Source organism: Tinamus guttatus, unplaced genomic scaffold (genome assembly GCF_059628265.1).
Source record: "Tinamus guttatus ecotype Peru unplaced genomic scaffold, ASM5962826v1 Tinamus_guttatus_pri_ptg000138l, whole genome shotgun sequence".
Lineage (NCBI taxonomy): Eukaryota > Metazoa > Chordata > Aves > Tinamiformes > Tinamidae > Tinamus > Tinamus guttatus.
The window spans coordinates 2,198,770-2,225,503 of record NW_028288672.1 but is presented as its reverse complement, the minus strand read 5'-3'; positions in this window follow the sequence as shown (position 1 = coordinate 2,225,503).

The window sequence follows — 26,734 nt, the reverse complement described above, 5'->3', positions numbered from 1 at the left end:
ACAGAAATAATATCATCCCCCTTTCCTTTGTTGATACATTTCCAAGATTAATTCCTCAATTTGTGAAATATTCATATGTGATAGTGATAAATGAGACGATTGAAAACTCATGAGGAAATTAATATTCTGTTTTCAGAGCAATGTTTGAATAATGTTCATGAAATGGGATATTGGTCCACCCACTGAACAATAAAACAAAATATGAAATAGCTTCTCATTTAGGAAAAAAAAAACAATCTATCCTTTGCACTGACTGAGGCAAAGTCCCCATGGGGGAAAAAATTATATGATCATGTAATTGAAAGCTGTTAAAAACAGTTCTTTAATGTACCAGGAAATGCATTACGATTTGAGTCTTAATCTTTGCTTTTCTCAACACTTGAATGCTTGTCTCTTAGTAACATTTTTTCCTTTAGTTATTTTTGTGTTTAGTTTTTGTACTGTGGTCAAATAAATTTGCCCAGCACAGCTTTTAAACGCAAATTCTCTCCTTGTTAAACATTTGTCTTCTATTCCCTATGCTACAAGTTTTACTGACATACATAGTTGTGTCAAGATGACCTGTCAATATTCTTTCCTCTTATTCACTTTTGGATTATTATAATCTTTTGTTTGTGACATCCAAATTACTCACATTGCATAAGGCTGCAAAGTCTTTAGAGGATTATGGCTTTTTAGCGTGCACGAGTTGTGGATGAGAAAGAAGGAAGAATGAGATGGCCTATCCGAAGAATGATAGGAGCATTGATTTGCCATTGAAGTTTGTTTGCACAGAGGAAAAGGTTGGATGCCCTGCTGCTATCTTGATACAACAAGGACATGTGAGACACTAATGAAAAGTAGTTGCCTCAGGATGCTAGGTAAGAGTCTGTAGGGGCATATTTTCTTCAGCCCTTCCCTGCCCCATGAAGGAAAATCAACTTCTTGAAACATATGAAGCAACAGTGCAAAAGTGAATATGGTTCAGAATTGTTGGATTGCTTGCAGAACTTTCTTAGGAGCAATGAAGTGCTTGATAACCCTGTCTGGAAGTTTCCTCTTGAGCAGGCATAAGTAAAGCAGCCATGAAAGTCCATTGCATGAGCCACCTTCCAACCAACAACACAACATGGATTCAATGTGCGTAAATGTAAAAGGTAAGGGAAAAACAGAAATAAGCACTTGGCATAATTAGTAAGCTGAAACAGCTGGAATGTGAGGGACATGTAAATTTTCCTGCAAAAGGCCAGGGTCAGACTGAGAAGTGGGCCATGAAATATGTAGCTAATCCAGCTATCGCTTAGCCAGATCATTCACTCTTTCTAAGCCTTTTAAGAGATATTTACATGCTTAGTATGAGGAAATACCAACTGACAGGATTCCTACTGGTAAGGCAAATTCTACAAGCCAAATGTTCTGTTTATTTTGAACAGTAATGAATTTTCATAGAAAGACAGCTGTTTATGAACTGCAGGCCTGACAATGTAAGCCTTTCCTCATTTATGTCAGTCAGATTTCATACTGGTGTAGGATATCAGCAAAATGGAATAATAGCAGGTAGCCTTTTCTCAGATGCACAGGAGAGTCAGGAGCTAATCTATGCACTTTTAATTTTAATGACTACTAAAGATCAGAGTGTTATGCATATTGCGTTGCATTTACCTTTGCAATTTACAGCAAGCTAATCGGATAACAATTTTGAAGTTCAAACAGAGAAGGAAATGTTGCCAGCAGATAACACTTTTTATAGATACTCCCATAACAAAACAACACAAACTCTGGAATGCTTCCAGTTCAGAGGAATGTGAATGACTTCTGGAGGTATCTGCAGCAATTATGATGACTATCATAAAAGCATTAAAGGGATTGTGATAAGTTATATGTTGAGAAAAGTGACTACAACAGCAATTAAAGTCCACCCATGACAAAACAAAGATTGAACAGTGTCATGTTCTCAAACTGGGAAAAGGTTTGACAAGTAGATTCCTATGTCAATTTGAACCTGTTTGCTTCTGTCTAATGGTGGTTGCATTGTATAAGACAGACCAGGAAGAAACAGGACACTGCAATTAGCAGTTTAAATTCAACATTGACAGACTCTTTGGACAACCTGCTCTGAATTCAATTTGAGGATTGCACCAGATGTCCCTTCCTAATGTTATCCATTTATTTCTCTGACATTAAAGCTATATTCCAAATTAGGATTTAAGTACTGTCAGAACAAGAAAGTACTTGGCAATATGTTTGTGGAGTGCTTACTCTTCAGATTGTAGGTGTTACTACAGTTTCAAAAGTAATCAAAGTAATATTTTACCCATTTTTTCCAAAGCCTGCTTTCCATTCAAAGTTTCATGTTCAAAGAAAAAAAAAATCAAGAACTCATTGGATTTATGTTACATAAACAGATTAATACAAGGTATGTTCATGAAAGATGGTGGTGCTAGGGAATAGTAAAGGTAGTTTATTACATAACTGAAAGAGAAAATCTATACTGCTTTGTTTTAGTAGCTTTCAAAAGACACACGTATAATTCAGCATTATCTCAAGGCTATTTGAAAAATATCAATGTCATTCAGTGGTATCTCAACATCATTAAACTACTCTCTGATAGTAAAGAGGTTGCTGGAGGGCACTGGAGGCCATTAAGGGAAGCAACTTTTGCTTTCACATTCCAGATGATTCTGCAGAACCATTCAAAACCTACTGAGGCTACTTTGACAATCCCACTAAAGCACTTAATAGTTCTCCGAATTCAAACTGTGCACTAGCTTAGGAGTTTTCAGCATATGGCAACAAAGCAATTATACACACCAAAGTATTGTGGTTATTAGTCACCATCAGTTATATGACGCGTGCACTTATAAGTGTATTTAAAAGCGAAAGTAATATTACAAATCCTCACACTGGGAATGCTCCAGAAGGGAAAGATTGAATGATTTTTCTTTCCTGTGAATTCATATTGCCTCATGCTGTGTAAACCCTGTACATAAGCCTACCTTATGCTGTTCTCAGAATACTCCAGGTCATATCATGCCGTCTCTACTGCTCACATGCAGGAAACCCTCCCGAGTTGCTGTGGGACATAGTCCTGCGAGGACTCCCTGTGCATGGTTGAAACTGCTTCCACCAAAATCACACAACTACGCAGGTATGAGGCTCTGCAGAGACAGGTGTCTTTTGCAGGAAGAGAGTCATTTCCCATTTATTTGCTAGGAGCAAACTAATAAACGTTTCCAGCAAGGAACTCTTAGTACAAGTATGTTTGCCAAGAGACATTTCCTCTCTCCCTGTTTGCAGTTATGAAGAAGTATTTTGTTTAAGTAAGAAAATAAATGAGCAGGTTTCTATGTTCCAAGGAAGGTTATCAGATGCTTGAAGTAAAAGGAGGAGGTATGTGGAAGGCCTTTGATAAAGTATTTCCTGTACGTCTTTTAGGCAGGCAGGTGTGGGGAACATCAGGGCAAACTCTTCAGTGCAAAAATCCCTGACTTACAGGAAACTACATCCACTCAGAGCACTTCCAAAATCCATGAAAAGAGCAGGATTTGTCCAAGTGACTTATGGATATTTTAGATCAGCCTTTAATCTTTGCAAATTTCAGCCCATGTTTTACAGATTTTTTTTCTTGGTAACAGGCCGTTCCCATTCTTCTGCTTATGGTTTCCATCACACACTGTTAATTAGCTGTGCTGGCTCTGCTTGTGGGTTTTGCTTTTCAAAGGGAATGTTGCAGCATACCTTTCCTTTGCCTGGGATTCAGTGCAACATCTCTCCTCTCTTTCTTTCCAAAGAACTGAGTTGAAACAGCTGAAGGATGGACCAGCTTAGGTGGACAGTAAGAAACAAGTAGCTGCCAACAGAAGATGGAGAGGAACAAGAAGAAAGTTTAGGAGTGTCTTAAGAAGACATTGCTCCCCAATAAGTAGCCTCATCCTAATTATAATATGATTGAGGACAACAAAAGTTCATTAAGAGTGCAAATAAAATTTCTACCCCAATTTGAAAGATAATATCTGCATCTGTAACTGAGGAAAGAATGTTGACTGCAGAAGGAATTGAGTTGGTAGGCATTTGTATTTGAAAGTTAATTTTAACATAGTTTTTGATAAAATTTAGCCTGAGATTAGAGGTGACTCGTGGAGATTCTAGTGCTTGGATATTCATAACAGCAAATGCTGCGCCCTGTACTTTATTGTAAACGTTTACATTTTCTTGTGCTTGCTAATGCTGCTTGTTCAGGTTGGTTATGCAGCTGGGTAAGTAGGATGGCAGAAGATGACATAAGTGAATAATCAATATGTAAATGGTAAAAATCGCATACCACCTATTCACTAGTCATTGGCAGCCCAAGTACTTTCTGAAAACACCTAAAAATAATTCCAAATGTCTAAATTTGAAAACTTCAACATCTTATCATAGATCACCCATAGATATACTTTTCAGTGAGTAAAAAAATTAGTGAACTGTGTTGTTCATAGCTTTAACTGGAAAATGGTTGTTTAGCTATCTGCTTACAGTATTTCAAAATATAAATTATCTTATACCTGTGTCATGAATTATGCCTGGCACTATCACATTACCATATGAGAATAAGTCACTTTGGGGTTAATTTTATATAATGTGCCCAGCAAATATTTTGAATTTTAGGTTATATCACTAACATGATATCGGGTGACATCAGTACACAGTTATATTTACATAACAAACTATTAAACTACATTGGCCAGTGACCATAATCTGTTTTTATCCTTATCCAGTTAAGTCTTGGCTAATGAGTCTTAAATTAATGAGCAAATACAGCCCTCAACAACATAGTTCTGAGTAATCCCATTGGGAGAAAAATTTGCATGCAGACAAGCACTGAGGTGAAACACTGTAGAAAATAAGGCTGAACATTCGTTCAGCAGAAGTCATTTGCATACATCCGTATTAGGAAAGCTTTGGGATTTTTTTTATTTTGATGGTAGAACAGGTTCCTTGTATGAAGAAATAGGAACTATTTACAAAAGGAATCACTCATGGTTTTCTGGAAGACTTGTGTCCAGCCTGACACAAACAAATTGAAACAGGGAGGGAACTGAGTTAAAACTATTGCCAGGGAGGGAACTAAGTTAAAACCATTGCATATTGAAGTAACTTTTTAAAGAGGAGGAAATAACAGGAATTGCACCATGTAGTTTACTATCCTATGCTCAACTTCCATGTATTATTTTGGTGAATTAATTTACATTTTCACTATCATAAGTTCATAGTCTGTATTTTTTCTAAATAATCAAATAAGCTTTCTCATCTGTAAGCATCTGTATCTCTCTAGTTTCTCCAGTTTCCGATCAGACAAATTAAAAGAAGTGATTTTTCTCACACAGTGAGTTTTTTTCTTTTCAGTCTTATTTCTTTAGGATAAAAATTTACCCAGGGAAAAGATACCATTAAGTGATTAGGCACATAAAAAGAGAGAAATTCACAGGAGTTCTGCATGCAGCTGATTGCTGTGGAAAGCCTTAGCAGTGAGGAAGGAAAAGTAGGATGATGTTGTGTTCCGAACTTCAATGTTGCGTTCAGAATTTACAGTGTCCTCAGAACACTACTATTTGTTCGTGCACTGATATAAATCACCCCAATGAAGTAAGATTATACTGTGTACCATAGAAGAGTTAGGGCCGTTTGGCGTTAGTAAATCTTGGACTGCTTTCTTTTATTTTGTAGTGAGTTGGGACAGATTAATGCAGTTTAACGACTACTGCTGGATACTAACACAGAAATAGTTATATCTGTTAAAACAAATAATATGTTAAAATTTATATACAGATAACACTGCTAATGGAACCAATAGCTTATGTATTTTGGCACCTGAAATTTCTTATAATTATGTCCTGGAAAATGCCAGACTACTGTTTTGTTTGTTTGGTGTATATAAATGTGTGTATGTGTGTGGTGCATGTGTGTGCAGACCTAACATTCCTATTAATTTTGAACTGGTCAATCTCTTCTAAGCACCAGCCCTTCCTCACTTTAAGCTCAAGTACTTCTGTAAAATCTCTGCAAAGGAGGTACTGAAGGGATTTTTATTGCATTGATTTATTGCATTACCTTTTATTCTTTACCTCCCTCTTGTTGCACCTAACACCCCCTGGGGAATCCCTTTGTTTGGGCATGTGGCAGACCACGCCTGTGAAATTTATAGCAAAATAAAACTTTGTGTTTTATTTTGTTTTAATATTGAACAATAAAAATGCTCAATTCAGCTCTTTCACGTCAAGTAAACGGTCTAGAGTAAATCAAAGAGAATTGATTTAGCTAGAGGAGAATGTCTTTCTTAGCACAAAAAAGTGGAGGGCTTCTATCTTCAATGCAGCCTCCTAAAAGACTGACAGACTTCATGTGGCATGGATAAGACTGTAATGCAAAAAGCTGCTGAGGCTTCAGGCATAGCTGTGCTCCAAAAAGATCCCAAGAAAGCTTTCGTATAAATTATGCCAAAGATGTAGTTTCAGAGTAAGTCAGGGCAGAGCATTAAGCCCTGTTAAAAACATCCTCTCCCTCTAAGGCTGCTCTGCCTCTAATTTTTTTTTTTTCTACTCTAGGATTTTTTTCTAGCATACCTATGTAAATGAAGAGCATAGAGTAAATCATACACTTTACTAACACAGCCATAAGATAACATAAACCTCAGTTAAACACAATTAACTGGCAGCAAAATGCTGTAATGAGACAGATTGTGCGGCTTGGGGAAGATGCCCTCTGGGTTTTATTCCTCCTCCTAACTTTGGGAGACTACATCTGAACCAGTCTTGGTGGAGAGAAATATACACTATTAAGAAACAATTCATCTGATCTTCTTTATAAAATGAAATAAGTAACACTCTAGAAAAGCCTTTTTTTTTTTTTTTTTTTTTTTTTTTCTTTTCATTACACGGAAAAGCCGTAGGGGACCCTAGGATTCAAACACCCAGTATTAGATGTCTGTAATAATTGTGAGCCAGGGTTTGCTTCCTTAACTTAAATGCAGTCTCTAAAACTACACTGAGATACCAAAGAGTATGCCACATATTCACGTGCTGCTGACAAACATGACACAGAACCTACAGGAGACTCACAGTTTCCTGTCTACAACAGCTGTAGAATAGACAGGGTGCACTGAACTACAAAAAGAAAGAATAACTTTTTTGAGCTTACGACAGCTCCAGTTCTCCAAAAAAACAAACCTCATTGCTATCAATTATATACATAATTACCATGGCTTTTTACTGAAAGAAATTTTAATATACCTGCTCGAATTCTGGGAACTGTAGAATTAAGTGTTATAATTGTAGCATAACATTGTAGTTCAATGTTATTAAAATCATTCAGTAGTATACACACATAAGCTAAAAAAAATCATTATCTTACTGATACAGTGTTGTATATATAGATATACAAGGCTCTGAAAGTTGCACTGAGCAATATGAAAGCAAATTTAGAAAGTGTTTTCTAAGATTTCCAAGATTATTTTGGAAATACTCACACATTAGAGTCCATGTCTGTGGGTTTGAATTAATGAAACTACTAAACAATCTGATAAAAATCCTATTAAAAATAATGGAAAGGTTTTGATAGATTTAAATGGCTCTTATCAAGTCCCATTCATCTGTGTGTTTTCAGTGTCAGAGCTTACTTTCTTATGCCGTCTTTTGGAACAGTCCCAACCTGTGTGTGAGCAAAAGGATGCTTCTCTGTACAGATGTGATTATGAATCATTTCACTGAGCAAAACTTCCTGTGCTTGCTTAGATGTCAGACTTCATTACTCATTAGCAAAAATGTTCCTATATGGTTGCTTTCTCAACTTCCACATACCACGAATTGGTACTGGTAAACAGATTGAAAGTTAGCTTAAACATAAAGCATATCACTGAATTCACAAGTTATATATCCTATTTAACAGGATAGAATGATAAATGGTTTAAAGCAGAAGTGTTGATTCATCAGACATAAATAGCTGTTTAGAGATTTCCTTTGGTCGGAGACCATTAATTTCAAATTCTGGTAGCTTATTAGTAAATCTACCCAAAGTAAACAGTCTTTCCATTTTTTCCTTCACAAACAGCTCCTTATAAAATCCATCTTTCCCTCTCTTCTTACTTTGGCCAGTCTCTCTCAGCTGCCTTATGCGATTTGCCAAAAGCTTTTTCTCTTACAAAATCATATCATGTTCTAAAGGGGTAATAAAAAGGCTGTTGGTCCTTATATTGTCCCTCAAGGTACTATTACGCTGTAAAGTACAAGTGAAGAAAAGAATGCATAGTTACCTTACATAACTCAGTGCAAAATCCTGCAGCTCCAGATATGCTTCAGAATATGCTGAAGATGTAAGCGATTTTTCTCAAGTTCATAAATCATGCTATATGTCAATTGTGAATATTCAAACTATCCTGAAACTATTGGAAAGCAAAATAGCTGTGCAGCTCAATTAGTTACCTCTGTTAAGAGGCAGTTGCTTTAATACAGCACTGCGCAAGCAGGACTTTGTTAAGGTCCCCAAATAGTGCTCAGTGATCATAGAATCATAGAATCATAGAATGCTTAGGGTTGGAAGGGACCTCTAGAGATCATCTAGTCCAACCCCCCTGCACACGCAGGGTCACGTAGAGCACGTGGTACAGGACTGCGTCCAAGCGGGTTTTGAAGATCTCCAGAGAAGGAGACTTGTGATGACAAGAGATGTGCAACTAGCACACAACACCAGAATCAAAACTAGCATACAGCTCTCTGTGCTAAGTATCAAACAAATGTGATGCAGAGATACAATTTTAATTTTCCCTTAGTGAGGTAGACACTTTACACACTTAGTTGCTGACCTTTTTTTCTTGCACTCAGTAGAAAAGAAGAGATTCCTCCAAAGAGAACTTAATATGCGAGGAAACCTAATGTGGACACCTAAAACCGTGAATGCCTGCTCTAATTCTGATAGTCCGCATAAAATGCAGCAGATAGATAACCCTCTATTTATAAGTCCTTCCTGCAGATTCAGCCTAAAAGAGCACCGTAAAGAGATGATCAGCAGGGCTGTGTTGCCTCCCACACCCCCTTTGCAGACTTTGCAGGAAGTAAAATGTCTGAGAGTTAAGTCCAGGGCAAAAAGTTGTAAGAAAGATGTCAGGTAGGGATGTGGAGCTGCTGGAGAGAGTCCAGCGCAGGGCTACAAGGATGATCAGGGGCCTGAAACATCTGCCCTGTGAGGAGAGGCTGAGGGAACTGGGCCTGTTCAGCCTGGAGAAGAGAAGGATGAGAGGAGACCTGATCAGTGTCTATAAATACCTCAACGGAGGAAGTGAAAAGGATGGGATCGGCCTCTTTTCACTGGTGGCCACCGACAAAACTAGAGAAAACGGCTGGAAACTGAAGCACCAAAAGTTCCACAGGAACTTAAGGAAAAATTTCTTAACAGTGAGGGTGACAGAGCACTGGAACAGGCTGCCCAGAGAGGTTGTGGAGTCTCCTTCTCTGGAGATCTTCAAAACCCGCTTGGATGCAGTCCTGTGCCACGTGCTCTAGGTGACCCTGTGTGTGCAGGGGAGTTGGATTAGATGATCTCTAGAGGTCCCTTCCAACCTTAAGCATTTTATGATTCTATGATTCTATATCTTTACTTCGTTTTGTAAACAGAGGAACAAACATCTTCCTTGAACAAAGGAAGATGAAGACATTGTGATCTGGACTAAAATGATATTCTGGACTTCAATGATACTGGCATTTTAAATCTCAACCTTACAGTGAAAACTCATGTAACATATGTATGTTTGGAGACTTTTATTTCCAATTACAACTATTGTGTTTAGCGCTCTTTTCTCCATGTGTAGACCGCAGACTAAATATCTGCATACAGAGGACTTCTTTTTTAGTATGATAATGATATATAGGGATGAGGTACACATTTTGATGAAAAGTCAAAAGTGCTACTTTAAATATCTGGACTAATCCTCTCATTGTTGATCCGCAACAACAAAGGAAGACCATCACTCTTTTGGCTGATATGCTGAAAGGAAGGACAGCTAAATGCTTGGACTAGAATTTATAAGACCAGGATACCTGACTCCGCTACAGGGCATGCTTTTTATGATGCCTATTAAGCTTCAAAAATGCATCAGCAAAATGTAATGTCTTGCAAGGAAAAGTTGCAAAAAACAACCGCATGAGATTTTCAAGTCAAAAGAGACTTTTATAGAAAATAGTCTTGTCTCTCACCTTGCTGCTACACATACACTAACTTGGATGAAAGTTAGGTATACAAAGCTCCGCAGACCTTGATGTGAGACTTGAATCATTATTTATATTTGTAAAGTGCTCAGATGCTGTGCTGACACTTAAAGAAAAAACATAATCCTTTAACATTAGAGTCCTAAGGATACATCTATACTAATATATACTGTGATCAGAATCTGAAGCCAGCTGAAAAAGCACAGTTGATGCTAATACGGCTAATCTCTTACCTTCAAAACTGCTTGTTGCAAATGATCCGTGGCCTGCACTAACCCTAGAACTGTACAGAGAAATTGTCTGGGAGACTGTTAATTAACATGAACTCCGAACAAACGAGGATCTGAACAGCTTAGCAATGCCTGACCCGTAAGTTGTCTTCAAGCTGAGTAGGACTGCTGAAAAAAAATGATTGAGTATAAAAGACTCATGCTACTTCTATCACAAGAAAGGGAACTGTGGAATAGTTGTATTTTCAGAAACTCCTCTGAAAGCATTTTGACATTATTTCAGTTCCCTTATACCATGTTGTACTTTATTGTTTCCTGTGGGTGTCTTGCATTTTGCCCATTAGAAAGAAGAGTCAGTTTGAAAGGGTCAAGTATCCCAAGGGAATTGCTCTTTATCAGGATAACTGGTGCTAACTAACTCATAATAGAACTTGCTTTGTGGACAGAGGTTTTAAACAGCCATTTTATCCACCTCACTGACTCCTCCACCTTACTTACAAATTAGATGACTGCAATTTGCCGTCAGATAAGAAATTTTGCTAGTAAAGTGTTTTGTTCCCTCAAAATACATTAATTCCCACACATGGGAAAAGGAACCAAATTTGGGGTGTTGTGTTTATTTCTTAAACAAGCAAAGACTTGTAACAGTTGCCTTAAAATATTTTTTCCCCATTGCTTGTATAAACTGTTGATAAGTAAATTTGGACAAAAAACCCAACCAAACAAAAAACCAAACTTTTAATCACCCTTTATTTTCATGAACACATGAGTAAAAGTGAATATTTGTACCCTTTGACTTCAAAATGGCCATTTTTTTTTCTTCTGACTCTCTTTTTCTCCTCTGTTTCTCTCTGATGAGGATATATGCCACATCACCACTGGCTCGAAGACAAACACAAGTCTTTGAAACTGTGTCTGCCTGCTCCATTGTTCCAGAGTGGCTTCACAGGCTGTATGTATTCAGTTGCATGTGGGCTCTCAGGCACTGTATTTGCATTTCTCAGCATTTTCCAAGCCATTTCACTGGAGACAGCAAATATTAATTAATCGTCTTGGAGTTTGTCCAACAAATTGCCAGTGAGATATCTCTGGTGTTAGTAGCATTGTTGTAACACTTAGGTTGTGCAGTGTGTAACATTTTAAAATCTAGCATCACCTTTCTAAGATGAAAGCAAATATGTATGTATATACACATACATACATAAATACATATATATGAATATATATATATACATGCATACATAGTATTTTTTAAAAAAAAAAATAAAACCAATATTCAGATTTTTAAACAGTGCCTAAGTGTTTTTCTAAGTCTTTCTTCTTCTACCTCACATCCTAATGGTTATTCTTACAGAAAATTCATGAACACTTTTTTTTCCTGTTCTTTTTTTCTCAGTTATAGTCCAGGCATTTGGATCAGCTAAAGTGTAAAGATAACTATCAACCAAATTCTAAATAACTATACAACCTGCATATGGCTGACAGCATTGATAAGCAAAATCATGGCACAGACACCTCTTAAATATGTCAGTAACTTTCAGAAGCTTGAGTGAGAATACAACGCAATGAGAATGGCATGGCTAAGTTATTAGATACTTCTCTGAACACGGCAAAGACGAGTGTCCCACCACCAGTCACCATATCTCCAGTAACATTCTTCAATTATAATAAAGCACCCCTCATGCTGATTTTATATACTAGACGTGATAGTAATCTCTTGAGACCTACTATCCACACACAGTAAATTAGCATGGAAGTTATGACTGACTAGGTCTCAGATACCTAAAGGACATTCCCTTAGAGCCAAGGATGTATCTTAGATGCTCATAAAAATTTAGAAAACCATATTTAAAACTTGCAAACCTTCTTTTTTCAAAAGGAAATGACATCACTGTTTGTTTCTTGTGGCTTTCAACCTGTGCTCCAGCCAACATTACTCTAGTTTAGGGAACTAGACACATATATCTTCAAAGCTTCTCATTTCCATAATAAATGGTTCCCTTTGTGCATTCCGGCTTGCCAAGACACCTGTATCCTACTAAAATTCAGTCTCTTTCTTTAATAGTCATGATACACAGTTCCAAGGTCTTTCCCTTTGAAAAGTATAATTACTGAAGGATATTTTCTAGGTTAGTATGATTTATATTGCTATGTTTTAGCAATTTCTTTCATTTTTTTGAAATCAACTTTAATAACTTTAGCTGAAGAAATGACATCAGAAGTACTTTGTTTGAATGCAGTTAGCAGTAGATATTGTTCTCATTTTCCTGACAGTCAATAGCAGAGAGCAACTTAGTTCTTCAAATTCAACATTTTCCTTACTTACCATATTAAAATATATATAATTAATTATACTCTATCAGGTTTTGGATTATCTATTAAGCTTTTAATCTAGTATCTATTCTGGCCCTCACTTTTACTCTAATGTTTCCTCAAAAGCTGTCTTAATCATTACGTAGAATTGTTTATTCTTTCCTTAGATGACTTGAATTAGGAGGTGTGTTTCATTAGCAACTTAATCAATTCCAGCCCATTCAACCTTGGACCAAAGGCTAGTGCTGTGTCTGCATTTAAGGTAGAAAATATTCAGTGTTTTCACAGCCTTTACAGGGAGCTACTGCCAGGTATTTCTTTTTGCTTGCCTTCTTAACAGCTGTCAGTTTGGTTAGTGTTCAGAGATTTAATAAAGTTAGCATTCCAAATACAGTTATGAGTATTATATCAGCTCTCTCTATATATATCAGCTCTACCTAACTTGACCTGAGTCAGATTTCAGAGTCTCCTTATAAATAACTTCTGATAGCTCTCCATCTGGCTGGGTTAATGGAGACTAAATCATTCCGAATTCCTGGTTTTTGCACGAACGAATGCTTCCACATAGCCATAATCCATGTTCTGTTACCTCATCACCATACTATCTGAGCAGCTCACACTCATTGCAGAACCTTATCAAGACAATAAGCAAATATCTTGTTTTTTAAAGATGAGACACTGACAAACACTTAATGATTAGTCCGGGTCATCATGGGAATGTGTCTATACTACATAGTACAGGGAAGAATAGAAATACCCAGGGTAGTCCTACCCTTCTCAGCAGAATAAATAAGCTTGCATGATTTCCCTCTGGCCTCATCTGAATTGTTTTTGATATTTAGGTGAGGTACTTTCCATATGTCTAAACTGTTCTGCACAGCAGGATGTTATTTTTAGGTTTAGTCTAATATGGAGTTATTTAGTAGCAGCTGCTGCAGAATGACTACTTCTCCATAATTGTGTGTGGACTCTAATCTGAAACAAAGGAGACTAACTTAAAGAAAATAAGCACTAAATGATAAAATTAGCACTAAAAATAGTTTTAAAATTCAATTTACAAGTGTATGTAATTCCTTTAAAAAATTCAGAAAGTTGAGCAATAAGATAAATAGGTTTTAATAAAGAGAGAAAAGCATCTGCAAACCCTGAAAAACCTAGCATCTCTCTCTGATTTAAACTATACTTTCCCAACAGATTTACTTTAAAAAGGGTATGTGGATCAAATAAATAGTTATCATATACAGTTTGAGGATGGTCTGATAAAATGGTAGCAGCTACAGACTATCTATAACTCTTCTTGTAAGAGAAGTTCAAATTTCTGGAATTGATGAATAATTATATTGGAGGGAAGCTCCAGGATACACAGGATCCTGTTGAGTTTTTGTTGTTGTTGTTGTTTGTTTGTTTGTTTTGCCTTTTTAAAATTTATTTTGGTTTGCAAAATCTATTGATTTTGCAATAGTGGTTGGACACTGTAAAGAACAAATGCTCTCTTCCTTCACTCTGATGACCTGGACAAGGACGCTCATTGTTTTCAAAATTTTACCGCTTTCCATATGTGTCTTATGTGTTTTCTTCAAATCTAATTAAAACATATCAATTCAACAACAGAAATTTTCAGAAGATGATATCTGCGTTTCTTCTGTTATAGTATTGTGTGAGGAATCCAAAACTGATTCTCAAAGTTGTCTGAGACTTATGGATGACCTTTAGCACATCACTTTCAGCATAAATTGCAAAATCAGGCACTAATTTTCAATGCTTAAATAGTGCTTACTTTTAACATCTAGAAGGAGATTTCTAAACTGTCGAGGGACTGTACTTCAAATGGAAGGAGTGAAATGAAATTCAGATTACAGAAAGAGTTAAATTATTCCAGAGTTAACTTCATTTTCCTATTACTTTGCCTGTTTTCCTTTTACTTCTCCCACTTGCTAGGCTTCATCACTTTAAATTCTAATAAAAATTCAAAAGGTAGATGGAGCCTGCTCAAGATCTCCAAAAATCCAGTACTTGGTACTTTGGGTTGGGATTAATGCACTGGAAATTTTAGCCTTAACTCTCTATTGAGACCCTTTTAAGACACATATGAAAAAAATTATATGTCCAGATACCTGGCAGATGCTATGCTATATGACATAACTTGAGAAAAGAGAGAAATATTTGGAAGACATGCTGTTCAGTCAGTATTGTCTGATATATGGCAAGGTAACTTGAAGGCTAAAATCTTTAATGCTGGTGCGACACTTTGGAGTGACAGGGAAGCTCCTCATGTCTTTCATGAAGACATGGTGTGCATGCTTGTTTGCCTATAATTGGTACATGGTTAAAATAGCACAGCTGCTGTAAATAACACAGCTCCACTGGCTTCAGGATGTACAATCTGTGGATCTCTCCATAACATTTCTTGTCTGTGTAGTGGTGCTGTGACTTGAAAATCAGAAGATGTACTGAGTTAGAAAAATGCTTTGAGATCTTTACATGAAAAGATTTATAACACTTTTCCCTCTTTACACTTTACGCTGATACTAAATAAATTCAGGAAGGTGACCAAAAAAAAAAATCTCATCTTGTAATCAAGATGTTTGTCTTCCATCTGCCTCAATGGAAAGAAATGTGTACCTTAAATGTGTATGCATTTATGCATATTATATAAATATACACGCATATTAAGTAGCACCTCCTTTCCTCATTAACACTTATGTGTTTTGGCAACCAGTACAAAACAAACAGGTGGTCTGTTATGAACTGATAGTGTTGTCAAAGTCTGAAGAGCTGAGGGAAAAAAGTCACGGCTTGCTTTCAGCCAAACTCTGCATTATTATTATTGGCACTTATTGCAATGAAACCTGTCAGGGATGGAAAGAAAGATATGTCACTGTCTGGCCAAACACAGGAGGGAAGAGAACAGAAATGTTTATAACTCATTTGTATTTAAAGTTTTCCTGGTGGAAAGCCCATCTTATTATAGTCCCATGTTTGTTTCATAAGGCATTTACACTTTATGAATTTTAATAGAAAGCCAGCTATGTTACAATAATCTATGAACATCTGATGGGAAACTTTAACTGCCAGTGACTGCATGTTGTGTCTGGATGGTTTCTCTAGTCCTGTATCTTCCTAATATTCAATCATGTTTCAACATTCAAGATGTTTCAAGGAAAGTTGTGATCTCCTGAAATGTACTTACCTGCACAGTTCTATATATATGGAGGGAATACCTCCCTGATTCTACTTGTTATTCAAGATGTGCCATGCAATATGTAGGTAAGCAGACCGTATAACACTACAACTTCAGCCGCTGTTCTTATGGTTCTCAGTACACTACGTTTAAATGCTTCTCTTTCTGAATAAAAATTGAAATCGGAGGAGAAATAGTAGTCTTCATAATAATTCATCTGAGACTTCATGTGTTAATTATATGGTGAGTAAAATAATGGCTTTAAAGTATTTTTTAATGTCATTGATCACACAAAGTTCTGTATGGAACTCAACCCTTCTTAAAACACTACCCCACAGTGCAGAGTATGTGCCAGCTACTAACATCACAGACATTAGCACATCTCAATCTGTGCACAGCCCTGATCATGCCAGCAAAAAGGAGAGGACAGAATAGAGTCAGTACTTGAAGAAAATTAAGTTTCCTCAGCATGCTAAATGATGGAGCTAATCAAACAGCCCAGGAAAAGTAAACTGTGATGGATTTAGGTGGAATGTCAATACTCCTTTTCCTTTGCAGTTGGCAGACCTCAGAATCACAACTGAGACTTACACTTATTTTCTTAGAAAACACCATTCTTGCTAGTGTTTGCATTGAATAGCTTTTCTATTAGAATATTTCTATCTATATTCCTTTATATATCATACTGCCACAGAATACTTGATAAAGGGCGCAGTTTTTACCCTTTTCATAAATTACCATGTTCTTCTTCACAGAGTATTAGGATCATGGCTGGGGCTTGACTTTCCTTTCTATACGCTTCAGAGATATGACAAGAAAATAAGACCTGCATATTCTCACTTTGGACTCCATACTGACATTTTTTAGCATATGCTTATGTCTAGCATATCTAGTGCTAGTCTGCAAAACAGCATGGTGAATGCTAAATTGCCAAGAACTCCTCCCTGAGTTACATGTGCATACATACAACTCTCATGTGCATATAAGTGAAAAACTCAACCAAACTAGGCTTCTGGGAAACACAGAAAGTACTGAAGATACAAAACTGGGAGAAGTGGCTGATACACCAGATGGTTGTGCTGCTATTGAGTGACCTCAGCATGTTGGCAAAATTGTCAGAGAGAAACCTCAAGAAGTTCAATAAAGGGAAGAGCAGAGTCTTACACCTGAGGAGAAATACTTCCCGTACATCCTCCCAGGCTGATGCAGCCCAGGCTGGAGAATGACAAACCAAGGAAATAGGGTCCTGGTGGACAGAAAATTGGACATGAGCTAGCAATGTGCCCTTGCAACAAAGGTGGCCAGTGGTATCCTGGGCTGCATTAATAACAACATTGTCAATGGGCCAAAGGAGATGATCCTTCACTTCTGTTCAGTACCAGTGTTTGGAGGCACCTGAAGTGCTTTGTCTAGTTCTGGGCTTCCCAGTACAAGCAAGATATCAGTGACTGGTGTATCTGTCGCATGAGAAGAGTCTGGGAGAGATGGAGTTGTTTGGCCTGAATGATGGAAGGCTCAGGAGGGCTCTTTTTAATGTTTATAAATATCTGATGGTAGGGGCGGAAAGAGGACAGGACTCTTCTCAGGTGTGCTCTGCTCAGAGTCGCAAACTGAACACAGGGAATTTGGTATAAGCACAAGAAATCCCTTTTTCACTTCCTCTTGACGGAGGTGGAACACTGGAACGCAGGTTGCCCATAGAGGTTGCTGAGTCTCCATCCCTGGAGACACTCATAATCCAACCTGACATGGTCCTGAGCAACATGCCGTAGGTCGTGGTGTTTGAGCAGGGTGGGGTTGGACTCCAAAGGTCCCTTCCAACCTCAATTGCCCTGTGATTCTGTGAAATCAAGGCCAGCACTTTGACAATGCTTTGTCTCAGCTAACTTTTCATATTCCCATGCTAAAGGAGGATGCTTCTGTATTTGTGCCTACAGTTATGCATTTACTGGGATAGACTTTGCAAGCAGTTTCCTGACAGAGAAGTTCTGCAATATACAAATAATCTTTTCAGGTAGAATGCTAAATGCAGTTGAAAAGATGATTTTACACTTAAATTAATCTGATCAACTTTGATATAACATTAGCCCATTACTACAGAGTAAGATAAAGAAATTACAAATGTATTTTTTTAAACATATATGTATACAGGCACTGAATTATTAAATATTTCATTTCACTAAATGTTTTGTTCTTTGTGCACACTTTTCTTCTTTTTCCCTCTTAGAAACAAACAAAGAAACAAGCAAACAAACAAACAAAGAACAATCAAAATACTAAAAGTCTGATGTTTTATATTTGTGTCTGGGTTTCCAAGCATGTATGAGAACTAGTAAAACTGGTGTTGCAAAATTTTGAAAGGAAATACCTTATTTTGTTTATTGTAAATGTATGTTTGGTGATGTTTGAAGGTGACAATCTTGTAAGAGGGAATAACAAACAAACAAACAAACAAAACTCCTCTACGTATTTACATAAAATATTCCAAATTACATTTCTACTTCACTGTTTTGACTACCTTTTCATGTAGATGCTGATACAGAGGAATCTGGAGACTAATGTTCCCACTTGTTTTTCCCATGTTGCTACCCAGCCAAAATGTTTTCCAGGTTTTAGATTTGTCCATCTCCTTCAGTGAGAGACACATAGAAGTTTCTGGACAAAAGGGTGGAAAGCGAGCAAGAGGCCAAAATATGAGCAATTTAACTCCTAGGGATTTTAACTTTATGGGCTTTGCCGTTACAAGTTAAATTACAAATACTGCAAATACTGTGACTGTTGAAATGCCTTTGAGCTGCCACTGATTCTTGTGTGAGCAAAGAAAAAAAAAAAAAGCATTCCAGTAGGAAAGCACCACATAATCTAACACAGGCTTTCTTGCAGAAGTGGTCTGCTACTTTTAGTACAGTTCTGAAATACAGTGCTATTCCTGTCCTTCCGAACCCCGTTGGAGACAGAAAAGGTAGTGTTCATAAACACACTAGCTGGTTTATAAAATATTGCATGTAACTGTAAACAGCAATTTTGTTCTAACTTAGGTAATATGCACAAGGTTGCAATCTCTGGCACAGTCTTATGCAAAGAAAACTGAAGAATCCAGAAAACTCCATGTAAAAGTAATGTATGTATATAACTTCAAGACGTGACTAGAGACTAGGACAGTTCCTGTTGAACTTTGTATCATAGCAATATATCCTATTTTATCAATATAGAATCAATATACACTTCAAGCATTCCTGGGTCAAAGGCACACAAAAACAGTATGAGCCTTTCAAATCCATCTGTTCTAATCACTGGGATATTGAAGTTACATCTACCTTAGCATTTTACTCGGCTCAGGGGAATGCTTTCTTTGAAGAGAACCTTTCAGTCAGTCTTTGGTCCATTATTTGGTCCACACCACAAAGCTGTCTCCAGGCACATGAAGTGGGTTCTTTCAGATGAAACTAGACTGACAGCAGAGCTGCAGGAGTACATTGCAACCACTAATGAGCACTGAGCACATGGTGCCAGGCAGTAACCTGACCAAAGTAAACCCTGCAACATGGATGTGAGGGCTTCAGCAGCAGCTGTGCTTCACTGTCCACATTCACTGCAGTGCTCTAGCTGCTCGTGTTGACATAGTCGAAGTGAACCACTTCTTCGTCTGACCAAGTCAGGTGAAAAGGGCTGGCTTTGGTTTCTAGAAAAAAAGGCTTACAAATGTGTGAATAGAGGGAGGTATTTCCTTGCAGCTCAGACTTAGGCACCTCTTCGTGGCCAGAGGATTAAGGCCCCCTCTTCAACATTGTTGAGACAGTTGGCTTAGTGTCCTGGATTTTATGGTTCCTGTTTTTAAGTACTACAGTTACCACACACACGATTCAAACAGATGAAGTACCTGATTCAGCAACAGTAACACCGCAAAATACTAAGCACCTAAAACTAGGCACCTAAAATACTAAAAATTTAGTATTTTAATTAGTACATATACTTCTGAGTAGTACTTCCGATTAAGGTGCTAGAGTTTGAGCATGGTGTTCACAAAAGTTCCTTCTAAGAAGAAGCAGTGCTTGGTATTCACTCAAGTCCTCAATGAAATCAGCTAAGATAACCCATACTACCTTGCATTTGCCACTAAGAACATTCAAGTAAACAGTAAGTCAGCTGATGCACTTGTTACCTAACTTTTACTTGTTTGTATGTCTGAGCTCTTTGTGGAGATACTCAAATTAGACAATTGTGGTTATAATGTACTGCTGCCCAGCTTTCTTGGTTATTTTGTCATAGGATGCTGTAGGTTTTGTAGAAAATGACAGGTGAGAAAATACAAGACCCTCAAAGTCTAAAGGCCAACAGAAGCCCATGTCTTTGCTACTAGGCTTCTACATGCTAGCTAACTGCTTTATAAGTATATGGCATGACCAGTCTGGTTTGAACTCAAACCCATCGTCACATAAGCACTCAAAGCTACAGCGTATACTTTGGTGCTAGAAAATGACACAGATTTCTCTGAGTACAGCACTCCATGGAATAAACACTGCCCGATTTCTCCTTTCACAGAAAGCGCGCAGTTTCAAACCAAGATATTGTCTCTCCACTTTAAGTTGAAACAAGAAAAATCAGCCCCCAACCAAATTAAAACACAGATTCAATGTTTCCTCTTCTTTCTGTCTCCTGAGAAGAAGCAAGTGTATAAAGAATAGGAGGTAATTTTTAATGGTATTGGGAAAAGTTGGGGCAAAAATCCTCATATGGCCTGAAAGTTTCTTTCAAGTTAGAATTCTGTACCTTGCTGGCAGAAATGTTCAGATGACATCTCAGCTGGCCTTGGAGAAACTGAACTGCTAACCTGAATACGTCTCCATTCCTAAAGAAAGTCATGCAGCCTGCAAACACTGTCAAAATCAGGTGCATCCCTAGCACCAGCTAGGATACCACTAAAGGTAGTATTGACCCCCTTCTCAGAGCTGGAGTTCTCAACCCTTTCTCTTTGATACACATTAAAAATTTACATCATTTACTTTCTACAAAGAAATAGTGGGAAAAAAATGATCATACAAACCCATCTTAAACTATACAGCTAGTGATGAGTCGTCCACCAAACATCCCAAAAAGCTCTGAGTTACTGTTTCACTAGAAAGGGTTAGGTTGCTCACCATCAGTGTTCAAATGACCTGCTCTTCATCAACCATGAAATAGCTTCACATCCTCCTGCAATTGAGAATTCTGTTAAAACATGTACAGCCATCCCACAGAGCATTTCCTTAATGTTAGGTCACCTATTGCTCTGAAAAAGATGATTTTGAGACTGTTCCAGACAGCCAGAAGTAAGGGCGATTTGTAGATCAGAATGTGCTGTCAGTAATACTAGTTGGAATTGAAATTTCACTGGTTTAATGCATGTTCAGAGATGACATGCTTCTCTGCCTTTTGTAGGTTTCTTGTAGATATAGTTGCTGGAATATAAAATAGAGACTGAGGTTAGTTCAAAATCAAATGATGTTTCTTCCTAATAGTGTGACTTGGCTTTTTGCTCTTTTTTTGTATGAGTTTGGCTGAATTTAAGAAGTTATGTGAACCTCGATATCTCTTTTTATTTTTTTTACTCCTTGCTACTTCTGAAATCAAATATTCTACATCATCATCAGTGTTACAAAGATACACACAAAGAAAACACAAAAGAGAGAAAAGAACTAGCTGCAGAGTCTGGAATGTTTTCAGCCAAGTTATAAATTTACATTGTTAAGGAGAGCCAAACCACAGTCACTGCTGATTTAAAGGAAATCTTGTACTTAGTGATCATCTTCATGAAGCAGAAAGCACAAAAAACAAACATTAAAGTTTATAAACAGAAAGTAAATATGTGGTTCCTGGTGGTGGACATTCATTTATAGACTGCTCCACTCAAACCATCTGCCTGTGGAACAAAAATGCACAGAAGTCCTTTGAAACTGTATCTTTTATATTACAGAGTACGAAAATATCCCAGACAAGCTGAAATGCAGAGACATTGTCTTTGTGCGTGTGTGTGTGCATACGCACATGCTTTCTTAACTGACATGCATTATTACAGAGCCGAGCTTTCTCAAAACATTGGATTATCCCTTTACACCAGCTATTTGGAGACCTAGAGTAACCCAAGCCACTGCAAAAATCGTCTCATCTTTATACAGAAGGTCAGAGTCTTCTACCCTAAAAAGCACTTAAATTGGATTTAGCTGGTGCATTAGAATTGTCCCTGACCTTAACAGTTCACTCTTACTGTGGCAGGTGTTTTCTAGTTCAAAAAAGGATTCCCTGAAGAGTTGCCTGGAAAACAATGAATAGTAATTACATAAGACTTTATTGCTCAGGTTGACAGTGATCCCAGTAAGAGCAGGTTTTTACTGAATTACTGAAAAGATGTTACTAGTAGAGTTAGCATCTATCACCAAATTTTGCACTTTTGTCTATATGCACAAATAGCGCAAATTTTAATAATAACAATTTTATTATAATTCCAGTCGAAAGTATAATTTAAGGCTTCACTATTTTTTCAATTAATAATGGGAAGAAAAAATAAAAGATTGGATGTGTATTAAGGATTAGATTAGAAAATATGTACATCATAACATTTTTGAAAATATGTACATATTTGAAAATATGTACATCATAACATTTTGAAATTTCAGTCTCTTGTGTCAGGTCTTCACTCATAAATGTTCCCCATAGGGGAACCCCTGAAGTTCCTCATTGGTCTCAGTATAATATTGAACAAGCTCCTATAGTCGATATATTTGGCCAAATTATGAATTCTGGCAGAATTTTTAAAATGCATTCTGAAAATTTCCCTTGTGGTTCAGTGGATTTTATGAATAATTTAAACGTATGTCAATTCTCTCTTTTTTTTTCAGCTATAAAACATTTTTTTTTGTTTTCTCCTCAATTATTTACCACATATGATGTTATTGAATTTTGTTTCATAGTTTACTGTCCTTTATTTACACCCTAAACAGGAATAAAGCTGTGATTGGGCATTAAAAAAAAAAAGTCATATTTATAATGATGTATATACATCTTGTATAAACACATATTTTAGTTATTGTAAAATAGGTCCTGTTCATTTAAGAAAGAGGAAGCAGAGAAGCAGACTGATAGCGTCCATCTTTTCATATCTTGAATGATCTCTCTTCTCAGATTGGAGGAAGATTTCCCTAAGACAGAAGTATGAGTAGAGAAAGTAACAGAACAGACTTTTTTGATGGAAAAAGGAAAATGCCTACATTGGTAATATGTTGGTAATGAAGTTAACGAAAACAGTCCATAGCCAGATAACATCCACTGAATAAATAGCAATCCGATAACACAGAAAATGAATTAAAAATAGCACAGCGACTCCTACCAACATAATTTGTTGATTGCTGTCTAAGATGTTGAGAAAAAACAGAAGCTGGTCTTTCATGAGCAATGTCCTCAGGTAGTTAAGGACTAGAAAAGCATAATATGTACTTTAACTATCCACTGAAAGCTAGGTAAGCATCTCTTGAAATAATAATAGCAAGCTTCCCTAAATAGGTAAGTACTTGCTCACAATTTACAGCCTAAGAATTATTCTTTGAAATTATCTGGGGAACACAAAGTTCATGAACAATTGAAGTAAGAAAAGGGAAGAATCTTAACAAATTACTTATTACTGCATATTGTGATTTCAAATCCAGTTTGGTTGTCATAATTTTTAAAAGATCTTTTTAAGTACATAAAAATCAAAATTAGTTTAAAGAGAAAATAAAAATCTATTAGAGATCTTCAGCAAAGGTGAAAATTAAATATATTTAATGAAAATGCTTTGATAGAGATGCCGGAAGAGATGCATAGAACCATGGTTTCCTTAGTACTATTTCCCTCCTAAACTCTAGCTGAATATTTGCAGGGCATTGTGGCAGAACATGCGGAGAAAACACCTACTTCTCTTTTTGGCTGTGTTCAGCTGAATATATCTTTAAACCATTGACTATTCCTTTTTTTTTCCCCTCAGAAAGATGTTGCAGAAAAAAAATACCAGAAATGTCAGGAAAACCAAATGCAACACTGATCTGAAAAGACCACTTTATATTTTGAGAAAAAAAAAAAAAGAGCTCTAGAGAGCAACTGGGCAAAAAAAGTCAGGATCTCACTTCAGAAAAAAAGAAAAAAACAAAACCTCAGCGTTGGATGATTCTTCTACATCTCCACCAGCAAACCACTACAAAGCTCATGAAAATCAACCGAAAGGCTTTCCTGGACTGAAATAAATTCTTAAGTTAAATAAGTTAAAGAGTTCCGACTCATCATAAACACTCCTATGAGCACGTTCATCCAATAATGCTCTCAGCCACTGTTTGCTGACTTGGTACATTTCAACCTCATGAGGAATCACTCACGAAGATACAGCTTTCTTCATTACTATAAATACTGACCAGTCTGCATTTTCTTTCTCTCCAGACTCTCTACTCAGGTGAGAAAATGAGAATATTACTTGCTAAAGAGACAAACTGAAAAGCAGCACAAGAGAGCAGTGTGAAATAGTGAGCTGAAGTCCCCTGCAGTGGACTGCAAGCCCTGCTCATTTTGTGTGGCAAGGCAAACCACAGCCTCAAGGCAATGGTGAACTGAAGGGTACAGTCTCCTCTTCTCCAAGCTCACTTTTATGCTTTGGGGAAATTTGCCCCTTGAATTAACTTCATATTGTTCACAGAAGTTCATATAAGCAGAAGAATTGTGGCTATGGGTATTTCCTCAAATAACTTGTTGGAGAATAAAAATTTGTTAGCTGTGAATTAGAAGTACATATGATTAAGTGCTTGAGCAGCTGTAGTAACTCTGAGAGACACTATATGTTTCCAGCGTGTACTCGAGTCAATTCCAAGTATTTTTGAGTCAATTCCAAGTATTTTTATGATGATTGTATCCAGCCTAAACATGTGGAAGAGGGCTGTTTTTAGACATTGTAAGTGTCGTGGTGGTGGAGGGGGGAGTAAAATGGTGTCCTGAAGAGGCTTTTTCTCACACACACACACACACACACAAGTAAATAAAAAAAATGAAACTTAGCTAGCTCTCCAAAAATAAATAACTAAAAACTCAGCTAGCTCTCTACAACTTTAATGATCCAGACAATGGTTTGGGGGTTTGTTTGTTTCTGTCTAAAATATAGCCTGATTCCCTGCAAGAGTGGACTGGGGAACCTGCTGAAAGATACTACGCTTTTCTTCCTGACCACACTCACATTTAGCTTTAAAGAAAACTAAGATGTGCAGGGGCATGAGGTACACCCACATCTCATCCACAAATGATACTAAGGCTTCACCAAGGTAGATGTGCAGTCCTGAGCATCTGGAACAGCTGGACAGTGGGTATGTGTCTAGGAAGGGTCAGACTTGTGGCTGGGCATGTCTGGGGAGTTGATATTTCTTTCTTATGACAGTAGTCACCTTAGTTCATGTCAGAAAGCTAAGTGCTACTGTCCCACAGAACCTCAGACCTCCAGATCTGGCATTTGTGCCAAAGGAAAGAACATCTACTAGATTCACATGGAAAAACGTAGTCATTTAGAGTTTGTGCAATTCTATATGCTGTTGAGTTAGGACTTGATAAAGTAAAAAAAAAATCACACAAAACTCTGCCATAATTTGAGCCTCTTATGAGACCCAAATCTTTGCCTGATATGTGAAAAACCACAGGAATGTTTGGCTTCATATTTCAACTTGTGATAGCTAGTTGAAGCCTATTAGGGGAATGATGAAGTTGAAGGTTTCTGACTTGCTGAAACAGGTGAGAACCACCCTGAATATAAGGAATATGAAAGCACCTATAGGGAAGAGGAAGTCCATGTTTGGAACAAACATTGTGGGAAAAAGCTTGTTGAGTAAGTTTTAGTACGGTCACGGTGTTTTGATTTATGCTTCTTCACAGTAAAACCAAATTCCAAACACAGTGACTTACTAGCTCACTACAATGAGTATTAGGGTGGAGATTCTTTTGGCTCACCCTGTTCTGTTAACATTACTGTATTCAGTTGGGAATGGAAGAGAAAAAAAAAAGTCTGTTTGTAACATTTCCAATATATTTCCATATGCCAAAAATATGGAAAGATTCATCGGAAAGATTGTTTGCATGGGGTCTTTAGCATGATTTCCATGACCTTAGATGAGTTGATTTGAATACCGATCAGATTCTTCTCAGAGGATAAATCTGATCAGAATGCAGCACCCAACCCTCAAATTTTCATTGCTAGCATTCAGGAATTGTATGTTATATGAGGGAAAAAAAAAAAAAAAAGAAAAGAAAATAGCCAAAGTACTGAGTGGCTGGATTCCAAACTAGTAATCATCAGCATAATAAGATTTAGATTTTTCTCTAAAACCTGATAGGAGCTTAGAAATCTGTTCCAAAAGTGCAGTTATGAAAATATTCCTACTTCTTCAAACCAAGGTTTTCCTCTTGTTTCTAAGACCTTGTCCCTCACCATTTCAGTTAGAGATCAGATACTTTGCCACTGGAAGTCTGTAGGAGAAAAGGAATTCAGACTTCTGCCACTCTTGCCCTCCTGTGACACTGAAGAGCTTTTCCAGAGCAGCAAATGAAGCTTTAAAAACAATCACTGTTATTTGTGTCATTGCCTGGACTTAGATGGAAGCCTCTGAAGGAGAGGTTCAAATACCTTGGTGAAAGGATTATGTGCATTCAGAGCTTGGCTCAGAAAATTACTGCTTCCCTGGGTGGAGAACAAAATCAAATGCAGTTCCATTAATCTGTCCCAGTGCTGGAGACAGCATCATCCCAAATCCTACATCACT